Here is a 17,113-nt window from a genome sequence, read left to right as displayed (position 1 = left end):
CACGAAGTGCAATGAGGGCTGGGGGCCAACCATCCTGTGCTTTCACATACACTTCCTGCCTACCTGGTATCCATTTTAGAGCTTGGTCGACTCTGGCTGAGCCTACAGATTCACACCACTGACCGCCGTCCCAACCTAAATAACTGGTCACTACTGGGAACCCGTGCCCCTTGGAAACAGAATTCCCACGCAAACGCGCCAACCACTCAGCCAGGACGGCTCAACCGTTACAGGTGCATTATAGTATTGTATAAGACCCAGGGTCACGTAATAGCGTCTTGAAGGGGTACTAGGTCCAATAGTATATCCCCCTTGGCTCTCTTTAAAGAGTCAATTGCTTCACTACTTACGATGATGTCAACTTCAGTTATTACCATGTATTTTTATTTTTCATTTGTCATCTGTGTCACGTATAGATAGATAGATAGATAGATAGATAAGTGTATTTCAAAAACCCGTGGGCCATATACACACAACATATAAATAAATAACAAACAAGCAAGGAAATTAACAACAGTACGAACACGCACAAAAAACAGAATTCAACGCAAAAAGTACCAAATCTAACTACAAAAGAAATTAATCATATAAAACTTTTTCTTCTTATTAAAGATTTTTCTATATATACTCCCACTCGAAATATTGTGGTTGGGTTACTATTTTGTAGAATACCCGGAAGCATCAAATTAATCCCATGCAAATAAATTTCCCGTAAATCCAAGAGCACCGGGCATTTCCGGAGAAAATGATCTAAGTCTTCATCATCATCTTTACAAAGAGGACAAAGATACCGCCTATCAGGACCAACTATCATTTTATTTTTGTCGAACGTTTTTTGCCTGTTCTGGATTGGAAGACAATTTGCCCTAAGCTGAATCCAACGACGTAGAATTATAATCTGATTGACCTAACACTTTTGATCTTATCAAGTTTGGGCAATTTGTAAGTTTTTTTAAATCATTTAAATAAGACAAGTTCTGCATACTGACAAAAGGGGTCGGGAAATAGGCAATAGATGACTTAGCTTACACTTTGATAATGCCAAATTAATACATAATAATTCTGTTTTATTACATCTTATTATATTTTTACCTTACAATATTAAATTAAAATTAAAATCTTTGAAAATGAACATAATTACATAAGAAAAACTATTGTCAAAATTAACTATTTGAATTAGCACTGAAAACTCATCGTAAAACATGTTGGTGTGATTTCACTGACTCATTAAAGTAAATTATGTTGTTATGAACTACTTCCTATAGGTATTTTTTCGTCTGCTTGACTTATTGGAAAATAAAAGAATATCAAGGACAGAGAAATATAGCTTAAATTTACTTGTTTACTTTAAAATATATATTATTTTTTTTATTTAAGAATTAACGACGCTTCTTGACTACTAAGGTCCCTGCGTCGGCCCTGCAGTGCATTCCTGCAGCGTGATTCGATCTCTGGGTCCCGTATTATAGAATATATATACTAAATGTTCAATTCCCTTTTAATTCCGATTTGCTAGAAGTTGGACCAAAGAATAAAACCAAACAAAAAAGAGGAAGAATATAATTTTATGTGTCATAGATGTAGCATTGTTCGAATAGCATTTTTTACTACTAATCGTAGATTCTGAATGACGATTTTGAAATTTGGAATTTTTGCTTTTCAACTTTAATTTTACTATTTTTTATTTTATCTGTTTTTCTAATGGTTCTCCACGTTATTTGGATTCTATTTTTGAATTATTATATTATTCTATATTGGCTTTTATGTATATTTTTTTTCTGTTTGCTCCCGTGCCGATTGTTTTTTTCACTGTTCGTTTTGTCCACATTTTCGTTCAGAAAATATTAACTAAATTCCTTCTAACTTTCTCTAATGGTGCTTAAAGAGATAGGTTGTTTCGAAATATCATTTTTGTTTCGTCCAGTATTTTCGTTGGCCTTCTAAAACCCCATTCTCGTTTTTCTTTTCTTTAGTTCTTGATTCTTTGCTGTCGAAGGCCAATGGGGTATGCGAGGTTATAAAAGTAAGAGGCATAAATATAATATTCCGAGATTGAACATCGAATAGCACCGACAAATCGAACCGATATACCTTTGTTGAGGCTTTAAAGTACCCAGGACAATAAAATTCACATTTTTAACCTTTTAGACCCATCTTAGGACCATTCAAACCTGTAAACCGCATTTTTCTAATATTTTAATTTTGATTGTTTCCAAATGATTAAGTTTATTAGCATTGTCACATTTTTGTCAGCCTTGCCAAAGTAACAATTTATCACTAGCAATCTGTCGATTCGTAAAGTTAGCTATCATTCTCTAAAGATGTTTGGTGCTATCCGTTTTTAGTCTTTTTACACCTGATTTTATCAAAACTGCATATTTATTCATGTTTTTTTCATTAGAAACTGAATATTCGATTGTTTTTAGCTTTTTAAGATATATTTGGCTGTGTAAGTTTCCACTTAACCAATTCAAACCGACAGATTACATTTTCACTGTCCTTGATACTTCAATCACTGTCTAATCTAAATTTGACTGAAATATATATTTTGTTTTCTTTTTTTGGAAAATATTTTTTGTCAAAGCTTGTTAATAAATTTATAGGCCAACCAAAGTTGATCTTAAGTTCGACCTAGCAAAAGATCATATCAATATTTCTAAGATTCATTTCGGTCCGTTTAGTATATCAAAAACAAATGAAAAATAAAAGCATATATTTAAAGTTATTTAGACTTAAAAACAGAGTATTAACGTAAAACCTACCCTGCCAAAATGCCGGCTTGTAGCGGTGCCACATCCCTTGGACAAAGAACACAGTTAGTCACATCAAAAGCACATACAGCATATCATCATTATGACGCCATATATGACGCCATAAGGCCGTATCTGACGTTTAACATTTTATGGTAGTAGCTGATAATAATTTGATAGCCTTGTCTCAAAGGGGGGAGCAGTAGCGTTCAATCATACTTTAATCCTCCTGAACTATATTGCTCTGTTGATCCTCCCTTTGAGAACAGCTTAGCAATGATTTTGGCAATTATTCTAGAATAATAGAAACGTCAGACGCGACCTCAAGACGTGGCAAAAGCTTTCAAAATACATATGTAGCATTTAAAATAAAAATTCTTGAATTACATTTTGCTCCATTTTCTTTGGTGCTATAAGAGGACAAACAACCAGACTTCAAGGGTGTATCCAGAGTTTTTAACGGGTTTGAGCTCTCCCTCCCCTCCACATTTTTTCTTAAGCATATAAAGTAATAAAAATACACATTATAAACAATTATTGATGGTGTTTTTTAATCTCCTCTCGAACAAAAATATCTCCCCTCCCGAATATAAATCATGGATACGGTCTAGCCAAAATTAGTAAGGTTCACGTCGTAAAAGACCTCGCTAAAAGCAGCAGGGGCAGATTAGGGTCAGCTAGTGAAGTCCAATTGTATATATTCTTTTATCTTAATCGACACTTCTTAAAAATATTAAACTAATCTATTTTTTATAAGAAAAACAACGACAATTCAAAAAAGTCAATTTTTTGAAAGGAATGATCTCATCACATAAAAAAATATATTCAATTAAATTTTTTGAAATAAATTTCAGCACAATTTTGGAAAAGTCAACTTAGTAAAAAAAAAGTCAACACATCGTAAAATCACAGATGTACAAAAATGAGTAGCTTTGTAGTACATTTAAAATATAATGTTTTTATTGCATTATTTTTTCGTTTAATTGAAGTTATCTTTATCGCTGTTAACTCACGAAAAGAATATATCCTGAAGATGCCATAGACTTCTGAGGGGAAGGCGTGAAAATCATTAAAACTACTCTATAACGTCAGAATTTTTTATTTAGCCCCTTTTCGCAAGGTTGGAGTAACATACCAAAGGTCTATTCATGATGGTTTTAATAAAAAGTGAGATACCTTGGGTCCATTCATAATAAGATATATTGTGATAAGCTACTGATGACTAGTTCTGATTGGTTAAAATAAAAAAAAAAGTCTCCGATACTTTGCATCTAACGTTTTATTGCAACATCACTACATAATTCTTAGTCTTTTTTTTTAATTTGGGGACGCTAATGCATGATCCCGTACTGTTGCAGGCTTTATAGTAGCTGGGATTGAACCATAGCCCCGTATTACCAAGCAGAGATCAATTCATTATGCCATTTCAGGCTGATCACAGCAGCAAATAATTTATGAACGATTGATAATTGAGTTCTAGAAGATGCCTTATATATTATCATGAATGGATCCAGTGTTGGCTTTATCTTGTTATAAATAGGGCGCAAAAGATATTTGACATCGTGACAACTAAAATCTTGACAACATCAACCAATATCATAATACTTGATAAAGGAACATCTAAGGATAAAAGCAAGTGAAAATAACACCCTTCCTTTTAGCAAAAAAATATTTCTTGTGCTGTCTCCAGGATATCACACATCCGGCAAATGATCATATAGAACTTTCAGTTGGAAAAAATTAACAAGCATCGTTTCTAACTAGAAAATAATATGAAAAAAAGTTCGTTTTCTTAAAGAGTTAAAGAGGCTGCGTCCCAAAGTCGAACCTTAAAACGTACAGGAATTAGAAGAGGCAGTTGGGGGGCTGCCGCCCCCCAAACCCCCAGCTTTTAAAGACTCTTTTGTACAGGTTTTTTTTTTTGGGGGGGGGGGAGACTTCATTGTTACTAATTACTAGTTTCGGCGCAATGGTTCTCCTGTCCTCTTGTGTTTAACATTTTTCGAAGTTATTCCATTATTCATTCATTTCAATTTTTTGTTAATTAAAAGAGGGCCTTTCCGAAGCCAAGAGCTGGGGGTTAGCAAAAAAACAAAAAACCTGTACAAAAGAGTCTTTAAAAGCTGGGGGTTTGGGGGGCGGGAGCCCCCCAACTGCCTCTTCTAATTCCTGTACGTTTTAAGGTTCGACTTTGGGACGCAGCCTCTTTAACTCTTTAAGAAAACGAAGTTTTTTTCATATTATTTCTGTACGTTTTTCTACAATCCATGGTGGATGTAATTTAATAATTCCTGTACTCCTCGTCTCTCAAATGATAAGCTGTCCAGGTGTTATCAAAATTTTTTTGATGTTGTGAAAAAAAAACCGCCCGTAAGGGACTTGAACCCTTGACCCGAGGATTAAAAGTCTCACGCTCTACCAACTGAGCTAATAACTTGCATGTGTATAAATATAACTTCTCAATAGCTTTTAAAAATTTCAAATTAACATGGGCTCTTATGGAGAGAAATCCGTTAATTAAATTAGCTAATGGGTGGTTTCTGGAAAACAGGGAAGGAGTTATCGGATCAAGCTGAAATTTCGCGGATAAGCTCCTGGGCCGTAGGGGACCTTAACTTGTGAATTTCAGCCCGATCGGACAACGTTAAAAGGGGTGGGGGGGGTTGGAGGGTCGAAACTTTCGGGGGGTTAAGATTTTCCTACGAAACTTTCATGGGCACTTACTCGGAGAATTCCGCATCGAATGAGTCTTCGTACACCCAGATCCGATATCGGATGTGACCTGTAGGCGTCTAGGAAAAAAAAGTAAATGAATTTTAAGTGGCTATGCGTGGTTTCTGGAAAACAGGGAAGGAGTTATCGGATCAAGCTGAAATTTCGCGGATAAGCTCCTGGGCCCTAGGGGACCTTAACTTGTGAATTTCAGCTCGATCGGATAACTTTAAAGGGGGGCTTGGGTTGACAGGTCGAAACTTTCGGCCAGATTTTCCCCATGAAGAAAAAGTTGGAGGGGGATGAAATTTTGCAGGTTTCTTAGTTGGAGCTCGGGCTACGAAATGCATCCCTCCCCATCCGTCTACGACCACTGGAACCGAAGATCGCTTAACATTGTCGTGTGTCGCCTCTTTATAGAGGCACGAGTGTGCCTCCTTGATGGTGACTCTAATAGAGTTGTTGAGTCACATAGAAAATAAATCTGTTGTAAAAATGTTTATCTGTAGCTGTTAGCCCTAGTCGTTTGGCTTTAAACTACATTCTCTAAATTCCATTCAATCTAGGCGAAAGGAAAATAAAAAAAAAATATGAGTGGGAACTGGATCTAGCATCGAAAAGAAAAGAGCGTGAAGGCTATTAAGAACCTTTAGGGTTCTTATTTTTGACCCAAAACTGCTGTACACTTGTCTTTTCAGGCACTTTCAAATACAAGAAGCGTAAAGAACATCGAATTCTGTCACCAGTAGGTCTAGCAGTTTATACCAAAAGAATGTGCAGAATGAATTTTGAACTTAAATAATTATTTAAGAAATCACGATTAATTATCAATTTACAGATAAATTTGAGCTTTAATCATTATGCCTTGTAAATTAGTCATATCACATACCAGTTATTTTTTATTTTTATTTTTAAGAAGTTGTTCAACGCTACACTGTAAGTGCCACTAGTATTTTAATCCCTATATTCCTATGCTGAGTCACCGGAAGAGGAGATACAAACCTTATGTTCCACATTCACTTTTGTCAACCAAAAAACATGTACCTGGTATGGAGATAGTCATGTGTGCAAAGACTCATGCTGATGCCAAATGTTTCACTACATTTTTTTCTTTTTTTTGTAATATGTGTATTGAAAAGTAAGTTTAAGGGTCCTTTTAACGTTTCAGGCCGGGCTTTTTAACTGAAATTGACGACGAAGAAGTTTTTGAAGGGCTGAGCCGTAATAGAAATACCTTGATTCTATAAGATCGTAAAATATTTTAAGACTGAATATGACGAGCCCAGACTCCACTTTAAAATGTGACAAGTCCCATCCCCGTCTATGCTCACGCTTGAGAATCTCTTATTTTGCTATTTCAACAATAAATTAATCTTAAAGTAGCCATCCAGACCCTCAACTGGTTCAGTCCATATACATAGGATTTTACTGATGCCTTTAAGCACCTTTTACGGACTCGTCAAAATTTGCTTCTAAACGAACATTTGGCGCACATCTTGACAAATGAGGGCTAAATATATAATATACTAGCTGTTGGGGTGGCGTGAAGCGCCCCCACCCCTGCGCGTAAGTCGTTCCGCACCATATTAGTTACGCGCCATTGTAGTTGTGTCCCTGTGTCCCACCTGTGATATATATATATATATATATATATATATATATATATATATATATATATATATATATATATATATATATATATATATATATATATATATATATATATATATATATATATATATATATATATATATATATATATATATATATATATATATATATATATATATATATATATATATATATATATATATATATATATATATATATATATATATATATATATATATATATCATGAAAAGAGAAATCACCAATGCTACAGCACAAACACAAAAAAAAAAAAAAAAAAAAAAAAAAAAAAAAAAAAAAAAAAAAAAAAAAAAAAAAAAAAAAAAAGGAGACAGAAGGAGAAAAGGAAGACTGTTTTCCTAAATTAGTGATTAATATAGACCAGCACTTGAATGAGGCCTTAACCCTACTCATCCATACAATCACATAGGTCAAACAGCATAGCCACACACAATCAACCATAAAGAATAATCCATGGACAGGCAGTCATGTCGTCAATAAGTATAAGTCGTCATTTACCAAACCATAGAAAAAATAATATAGACAAATAATTCAGAGGCAACACCCAACATAAGGGCTCATCAGGAGAATACACTGGCCTATATAGGGTTTCGCCACTCTAAATTCTCTACCCAGCACAGTGTTGTGGCTACCACAGAATATCCATGGCATCCCCGCGTCAGGTATCACCCCCAAAATACATGTCTATGAAAAAAACAGCAAATGTAAAACAACCAAGTAAAACCAAAACAAGCTTATCCTGTTAATATATATATATATATATATATATATATATATATATATATATATATACTAGCTGTTGGGGTGGCGCGTCGCGCCACCCCAACACCTAGTCGGTGGGGCGCTTCGCGCCCCCCAAGCCCCCCCGCGCGCGTAAGTCGTTACGCGCCATATTAGTTACGCGCCATTGTAGTTGTGTCCCTGTGTCCCACCTGTGAATAGATATATATATATATATATATATATATATATATATATATATATATATATATATATATATATATATATATATATATATATATATATTATATATATATATATATATATATATATATATATATATATATATATATATATATATATATATATATATATATATATATATATATATCTATCTATATATATAAAAATAAGTTGTCTGTCTGTGGATGGATGGATCAGGTGACGTCACCTGAAAAAACTGGATCAGGTGACGTCAAAACTGAAAAAACTAAAAAAAGGCAAAAACTACAAAAAAAACTAAAAACTAATAAAAAAAATAAAAAAGCTAAAAAACTAAAAAAACTAAAAAAAGGCAAAAACTACAAAAAAAACTAAAAACTAATAAAAAAGCTAAAAAACTAAAAAAACTAAAAAAAGGCAAAAACTACAAAAAAAACTAAAAACTAATAAAAAAATAAAAAAGCTAAAAAACTAAAAAAACTAAAAAAAGGTGAAAAACTAAAAAAACTAAAAACTAAAAAAAACTAAAAAAAAAGGAAAAAACTGAAAAATAAGCTAAAATAAAGGTAAAAACCAATAAAAAACTAAAAAAAAAACTGAAAAAACTAAAAAAAGGCAAAAACTACAAAAAAAACTAAAAACTAATAAAAAAAAGTAAAAAAGCTAAAAAACTAAAAAAACTAAAAAAACTAAAAAAAGGTAAAAAACTAAAAAAAAATAAAAAATAAAAAAAAAACTAAAAAAAAAGGAAAAAACTGAAAAATAAGCTAAAATAAAGGTAAAAACCAATAAAAAACTAAAAAGAAAAAAAGGAAAAAACTAAAAAAAATTTTCATCTAAAAAACTAAAAAAAACTAAAAAAGGTAAAAACTAAAAGAACTAAAAAAGAAAAAAATAAATGACGAAACTCAAAGAGAAAGCGACCAGGACAAAAGGAATGTTCGATTAGCAATCAACAAAGCACCGGGACACAGGGAGTATAAATGACGACCAGGACATAAGTAAAAAAAAAAAAAACTATCTATATATATAAAAATAAGTTGTCTGTGGATCTGTGGATCGTGGATCAGGTGACGTCACCTGAAAAAACTGGATCAGGTGACGTCAAAACTGAAAAAACTAAAAAAAGGCAAAAACTACAAAAAAAACTAAAAACTAATAAAAAAAATAAAAAAGCTAAAAAACTAAAAAACTAAAAAAAGGCAAAAACTACAAAAAAAACTAAAAACTAATAAAAAAGCTAAAAAACTAAAAAAACTAAAAAAAAGGCAAAAACTACAAAAAAAACTAAAAACTAATAAAAAAAATAAAAAGGCTAAAAAACTAAAAAAACTAAAAAAAGGTAAAAAACTAAAAAAACTAAAAACTAAAAAAAACTAAAAAAAGGAAAAAACTGAAAAATAAGCTAAAATAAAGGTAAAAACCAATAAAAAACTAAAAAAAAACTGAAAAAACTAAAAAAACGCAAAAACTACAAAAAAACTAAAAACTAATAAAAAAAAGTAAAAAAGCTAAAAAACTAAAAAAACTAAAAAAACTAAAAAAACTGGACAAAAAAACTAAAAAGAAAAAAAAACTAAAAACTAATAAAAAAACTAAAAAATCTAAAAATCTAAATAAGCTAAAAAAGGAAAAAAATAAAGGAGAAAAACAAAACTAAAAAACGAATGTATATACAGACCGGGACACCGGGATACAAATGACGACCGGGACACAGGGAATATAAATGACGACCGGGACACAGGGACACAACTACAACGGGGACACCGGGGGAAACAGGGGGATGTAAATGACGACCGGGACACCGGGACAGGGAATGGTCGATTAGCAATCACCATCAACAAAGCTCAAGGGCAATCATTAGAATCATGAGGTATAGATCTGAATACAGATTGTTTTCCCATGGACCATTATATGTTGCATGTTCAAGAGTCGGTAAACCTGACAATCTATTTATATGCAAAGACAATGGGACAGCAAAGAATGTTGTATATTCGCAAGTTTTACGTAGTTAAAACCATTATATATATATATATATATATATATATATATATATATATATATATATATATATATATATATCTATCTATATTCACAGGTGGGACATAGGGACGTATCATGGCGCGTAACTATTATGGCGCGTAAAGACTTACGCGCGCGGGGGGGCTTGGGGGGGGGCGCGAAGCGCCCCCACCAACTAGGTGTTGGGGTGGCGCGAAGCGCCACCCCAACAGCTAGTATATATATATATATATATATATATATATATATATACATATATATATATATATACATATATATATATATGTATATATATATATATATATATATATATATATATATATATATATATATATATATATATATATATATATATATATATATATATATATATATATATATATATATATATATATATATTGCATATAAATAGATTGTCAGGTTTACTGACTCTGTATTCAATCTGTATTCAGATCATTATCCGTATTCAGATCTATACCTCATTATTCTCATAATGTGTCCCTGTGTCCCGGTCGTTGGTAATTTCTCTTTGAGTGTCCCGGTCGTCATTTATATTCCCTGTGTCCCGGTCGTCATTTGTGTCCCGGTGTCCCGGTCTGTAATTTCTATTCGAACAATCCCTGTGTCCCGGTCGTCATTTATATATCCTGCCTGTGCCCCCGGCGTCCCCGTTGTAGTTGTGTCCCTGTGTCCCGGTCGTCATTTATATTCCCTGTGTCCCGTGCGTGATTTGTGTCCGGGTGTCCCAGTCTGTAATTTCTCTTTGAGGTTCTCGGTCGTCATTTATATTCCCTGTGTCCCGGTTTCCCGGTATGTAATTTCATCAATTGACAAACATGACGTCAGTCGACAAACAACTTCATGACGCATACAGCTCAATCCTTATAATGACGTCAGTCGACAAACCTGACGTCAGTCGACACACAAACATGACATCAGTCAACATAGAAACATGACGTCAGTCAACACAGAAACATGACGTCACCTGACAGACAACTTATTTTTATATATATAGATTTAACTACGTAAAACTTGTGAATATACAACATTCTTGGCTGTCCCATTGTCTGTGCATATAAATTGATTGTCAGGTTTACCGACTCTTGAACATGCAACATATAATTGTCCATGGGAAAAACAATCTATATTCGGATCTATACCTCATTATTCTAATGATTGCCCTTGAGCTTTGTTGATGGTGATTGCTAATCGAACATTCCCTGTGTCCCCGTCGTCATTTATATATCCCCCTGTGCCCCCGGCGTCCCCGTTGTTTTTGTTTCCCTGTGTCCCAGTCGTCATTTGTGTCCCGGTGTCCCAGTCTGTAATTTCTCTTTGAGTGTCGCGGTCGTCATTTATATTCCCTGTGTCCCGGTCGTCATTTTTGTCCCGGTCCTCATTTGTGTTCCGGTGTCCCGGTCTGTAATTTCTCTTTGAGTGTCGACAAACATGACGTCACTCGACAGACACACAGACAACTTATTTATTTATATGTATATATATAGATATCTATCCGTATATATATATATATATATATATATATATATATATATATATATATATATATATATATATATATATATATATATATATATATATATATATATATATATATATATATATATATATATATATGTATAACTTAATCTCACCTTACCTGTCAACTTCAAATCTTGCATAAGTCTGACAAAGCTGACTGGTCAACTTAGAGTTGAATTTAGTTACGCTTACAATAACGTACTTGCGAACTTACGTAACCTACGAGCTACGTAACGAACTTAAAGCTCGTTACCACTAACCGCTTGATACCGGACCTATAAATTTAAGTGATTAGTGTTATGTACTGGAATAACACTGCTAAAATGAAGTTAGTAGCTGGTTTCGTAATAAATCAGGAGTTGAGAAGGGGTGTGTTCTATCCTCTTTATACGGCTTATTTTGACAGAATTCGTCCTAAGCAATACAGGAAAGGCATTGGGAGAACATGGACTCCAATGGGGAAGTAAAACTTTCCTGGAATTAGGTAGTGGTCTATAGATGGGTCCCATGAGCACAGCATTGGCATAACCACTTGCAGTTCATGTGACAAGCCCCAGACAAACATCATTAGCATAAGTTTATTAGCACAAAATTAGGGCATGTACTAGTTACGAAAAACCAGGCCAATGAAAGTTGAAATATGAGTTTTGTATGGGATATACGAAGTAAGGGTTGACATGCCTTTATACGGGGGAATCTTAAACTGTAATAAGAAAAAATTGAAGCTTACTGCATATTTTTAATAGAAATCGCACTGGCTTCAAAAATCAAACATCATTGAACAGACAGAGTATGAAAAGAGATTAAATTGCCTAAAGAGCCAAAAAATGGGTAGGGTTTTCAAGGTTATATTTTCATTGAGTTATCGAGGCTTTGGCGGGGGAGATGAAAAATGGAAAATATGAACTGGAGGATAAGGGGGTGTATAAGTGGGGCAGCATATATTATTTTTTCAACTCTGACGCTTATCGATATTTTTCGGCGTTTATAGTTAATTTAAAATTGAAGCTGCCGGACTTTGAACATTTTGTATTAGCCCAGATTTATTCTCCCACGTAGATAGTTCATTGGCTTAATTCACCCGGCATTCCATTATCATATACCTGTCTAGACGAAAAAAAAATTAAAAAAAAAGTTTAAATAAGTGCTTTGATGAATTCATTATATGAATAAATTTTTTGTTTGGGATTGAATGAAATTTGTCTTATCACTCAATTGGGTTGAACTTATGATCCTCAATAAATAAATTGCTATATCCATTATTTTAAAGGAACTAATGGTCATCCATGTTCAACCTCCAAGGGTTTCACCTATATTGCTCCCACAATTTCCCCCTCCCTTTTTTTGTGACCTTAAAAAAATTTTAACTTATTTTTATTTTTTAAACTCTTCTTTAAATTCGGAATTTTTCGACTGGTGAACATGGTTTTTTGGATTTTTTTATGCGGCTCCCTCTGTGGTACTCTACAGCTGGTCGTTGACATTTCTTAGTTTACTGTGTGTTTTTAATCAGTAGTTTTTGTACATTGGAATGATAAATACTTGCAACATATTTAAAAAAAGAAGATTGAAAATTCCATGAGAGCGTGTGCACATGATAAAGTTGTCGTTGCATTGAATGCTGAAAAGAACCAATATTTGAACTTGAACTATGTAACAATTACTAGCGGTACCACTATTGGAAATGTCTGTTTGCGTTGTCATGATAGTGAGACATTAGATTTCTTTTGACTACCCAAAAACTTCAACTTTTATCATGGTGGATATGTGAGAGAAACATTTCGACAGATGTTACAGGTCAAAGATAATGCAACCCTGAAACCAATAGTTGACAATCAGGGTTAACTTCTTCCTAAAGATTCTGGTAACACGTTACCTATTTATAGATCTTATCTCCATCTTTCTGGTAGTAGTATTCGAAGCAAAGAGAAAAAGAAAGGCCTACTGTTGCACTAATGTCATGATGCATAAACATGTCTATGTGCCAAAACTGCAAACTATGTAAAAACAATGTAGTAATAGACAGTGAAATCAAAAGCAGAATGTAAAGGGCATTGACAAACAATATTGCAACGGGGTTTAAAGACGACTGGATGAAAAACAAAGTACATGTGAACATTATTATTACCATTAAGCGTATCCTAAGAGATATAATCAATGAACCCAATAATACCATTGGCGGGATATGTGATGCGACTCTAGCTGAAAAACCTGTTAAAAATCATTAATGACCCCAAAATGGAATAATTACCGTTTAAAGAGAAAGCATATTCAAGAATTTTATGGAATGGATTCAAAGATTTTATTTTTATTTTTATGATGATATTTTACATATTTTACAATGTCTTTATTTCACTAAAAATATTGTATGGATAACTTTGTTGTGATTATATTATTTTTAGGGTAATCTAGCAAGTCGAAAGTTTATAATGTTTATTAAAAAGTCGGAGATGTGACAAAAGGAATTTTTAGAGACATACATATTACTAGCGAGGTGATAGAGAGTATATTTGAATCTAGATATAGTTTAACACGGCTTTTACCAAAGTCTGAGAGAAACAAGCATGTTTTCTTCAAAATTTACACAGACGAGCGAACATCCTCTCAGACACACAAGCATGGAGAGAGAGAGGGAGAAACACCTACAAACAGACAGCGTCAGACCCATAGACATACAAAGACAGACACAGAAACAAGCAATACCCTCTCAGACACATAGACAGGGGGGCAAGGGAACATCAATTCAGACACACAGGCACAGAAAGAAATGAAAAAACCGCATGCTAACGCAAAGAGTCAGATACACAAACACAAAAAGACGGACAAAGAGACAACCAAACAATCACTCAAACACACAGGCACTGAGAGAGAGACTAGGTTTTGGAAAACCTAGTTCAACACCTATGTGAATAAACTATCCCTCCCTGAGCGCCCATAAGCATCCATATGACCACTACAAATATTTTTCAAATAATAATTGCGTTCTTTGTAACACATTAAGTAATAATCACGTCTAGCTCAAATGATATATCAAGAAATGGGGAAGGGGGAGGGTTGCAGACGGTGTCTTTACTAGCCAAAATGCTGGGCATTGACTGTCTGTTTTTTGTCAATAAATAGTATAACGTCTGTTTCGAATACAATAAGTAAAATCACTGCACGAGTCGGTAAAACCGATGCATTTACCAACCGAGATTCAGATCTCAGTACATATCCTGTCACTATTTTAATGTTGTTTATTTAACCAAATGGAACATTGTGGCACCATCGGTAAAATCACATCAGGAATCGATAGAACTGCTGCGTTTACCAACCTAGTTCGAAATTTCTGTAGATTACATACTAGTATTTTCGTGGTCTTTATTCAACCAAACAAAGGATTTATCGGAATCAGAAAAATCGTGGCATGAAGCACCATGATTTTTCTGACTTGCATTTTTTTTTTACCGAGAATTACTCTTTTCCTATCAAAAACATTGAGTGGCGGGCGTCCCCCCTCCTTTCCTCATACGTAAAGACCCTTGTTGAAGATTTACCCCGTGTCGCACCCAAGATCTTTTCAAGAAATTTTAGACAAAACATGCAGCCTTAGTGGTATGATCTTCCCTTTTCCAAGACAATCTGAAACTTATCAGAATGTTTGGATTTGTGTACACATGTGATTCGTATGCAAGTAAACACAGGTTAATTCACACAACTTACCCAAACAATATTCAGCATACCTTCGAAAAACTCACACTGCCAAACCAGGGCAACTGCTAGATTAAATAGAACATCATTTGCTAGGGGAACAAAAGTGATTAGGATCATCTCTTGCTACGAAATTTAGGTTTGACATTAACTTGAAACTACCTACTTCCCCATTAAAAACTATCGAATTACTCTTTTCCTATATTAAGAATCAGGTCTATCAACCGAACTACCGAAATTCAAACCAAAAAAATTGAGCCCATCCAAAACTTAATCTGGTGGGACTCGTCCCAGCAAAATTCAATCAAAGCTAAACTAAATACAAACAAAATTCAACCCTGGCATAACACAACTCAAGCTAAATTCAAACCCCCTAGAAATTAAAAATGTTTAAATTTTAACTTGCGCGAAATCCCACAAAAATTCAAACCAAGAAAATGGGTGCAGCTAAATTTATTTTACACAAAATTAAACCTGGAGAGCTCAACCCCTTAAGCTTATTTCCAGCCAAGGGAAACACGAAAATAAGCAAAAACCGACACGCACAACACCCGTCTCATTAGTTACAATCAATAAAACCGCATCCCACACAAGTATTACTTATGCCAAACTCGGTTAACTGTATTAACTTTGCATACAATCTGACATAATAAATTCAGCCGAAGGTACAGCATGTCTTGGAGCGGTTTTCCTGGGAACAATTCGTTATGACGGGTTTTTACGTCAAGTATTTCTCCCAGGAAGCACCAGAAGGATGGATCGGCACTGGCTTTTAGCGCCCTTCATGGCATATATACCTCCTTGGCTTACGGTAGCCATCACCCAGGAGCCATTTTCCACCACAAGATGACGATGAGGCCAATTACGATATTGAAAAGGATTAAGGCAAAGGACAAGGCAGTAATTTTGAGGATAACAGCCCCAGTGAGAAAAAAAATAACTCTCAACAGTGAGGTCACTATTTCCACCGACAAAATCCTGGCGACATTTCGTAGGGTGAGAAATAGAACCCACTTTTGTTTTTACATAGACTGTCTGGACTAAAATTCTTGGTTTAATATCATCCAGTGTTTATATGCAAAACTTAACGTTGTTTTCGTCACAAATATATCCTTTTTAAGTGTCTAATATGCAAATTCCTTATAAAAAAAAATGTTGGTTTTTGCTTGAAAAAGTTTAGTTTATCTTTAGTTCGCCAAAAAAACCCAAGGCTATGACTCATAAGTCAAAATTTAGTTAAATATACTTAAATAGGAATAAAATTTTAAAGTAAATCATCAAATTTGTTTTAAAAGAATTTACATATATGCCTAAATTATAATTTCTGTGAAGTTACACAGTATTAGATACAAAACCCAATAATGTAGCTGGGGGCAACGGAGTACACGTTTCCGCATGTGTAGCAGCTTATGGGGCATAATTTAGATACATTTTATGAAAGGCAGACCACAAACGTTGTTAAGGCAAAGAGGAAAAAGGGTTTAAATAATAGCATTGCCCAAGGCCTCGAAGAGCCTACCTCCACCTCGGATAATACTACTCAAAATCTAAGGTTTGATTATTGATTCAAACTAGTAGAAAAACGAGGTTGTCACTGAGAAATAGCGTACTCAAGTCTAATAAACACGAAAAAGAATGCTCGTAATAAATTATTATTGTGGAAACAGGCAAGTAAATTTACGTTATTTCTTGGGCATGAAATTTCAAAATAAAGTAAAAAAAATATTTTATCGTGTCAAGAATACGGGATATTAAAGTGGCATTCGTAAGATTTTGAGATTTTTGATGCGATAAGGCCTAGATTTAT

General features: G+C 33.8%; 1 protein-coding gene across 1 annotated transcript in view; it reads right to left on the bottom strand.

The window, feature by feature from the left end:
- The window catches only part of LOC136036031 (voltage-dependent calcium channel subunit alpha-2/delta-1-like), a gene marked incomplete at its 3' end in the record, with an annotated part of 114,995 nt that overhangs the window by 44,903 nt on the left and 52,979 nt on the right, over positions 1-17,113 (bottom strand).

The sequence above is a fragment of the Artemia franciscana genome, chromosome 15, assembly GCF_032884065.1.
Source record: "Artemia franciscana chromosome 15, ASM3288406v1, whole genome shotgun sequence".
Taxonomy (NCBI): domain Eukaryota; kingdom Metazoa; phylum Arthropoda; class Branchiopoda; order Anostraca; family Artemiidae; genus Artemia; species Artemia franciscana.
The sequence above is the reverse complement of the archived record's forward strand: the minus strand, read 5'-3'. Positions and strand labels throughout refer to the sequence as shown.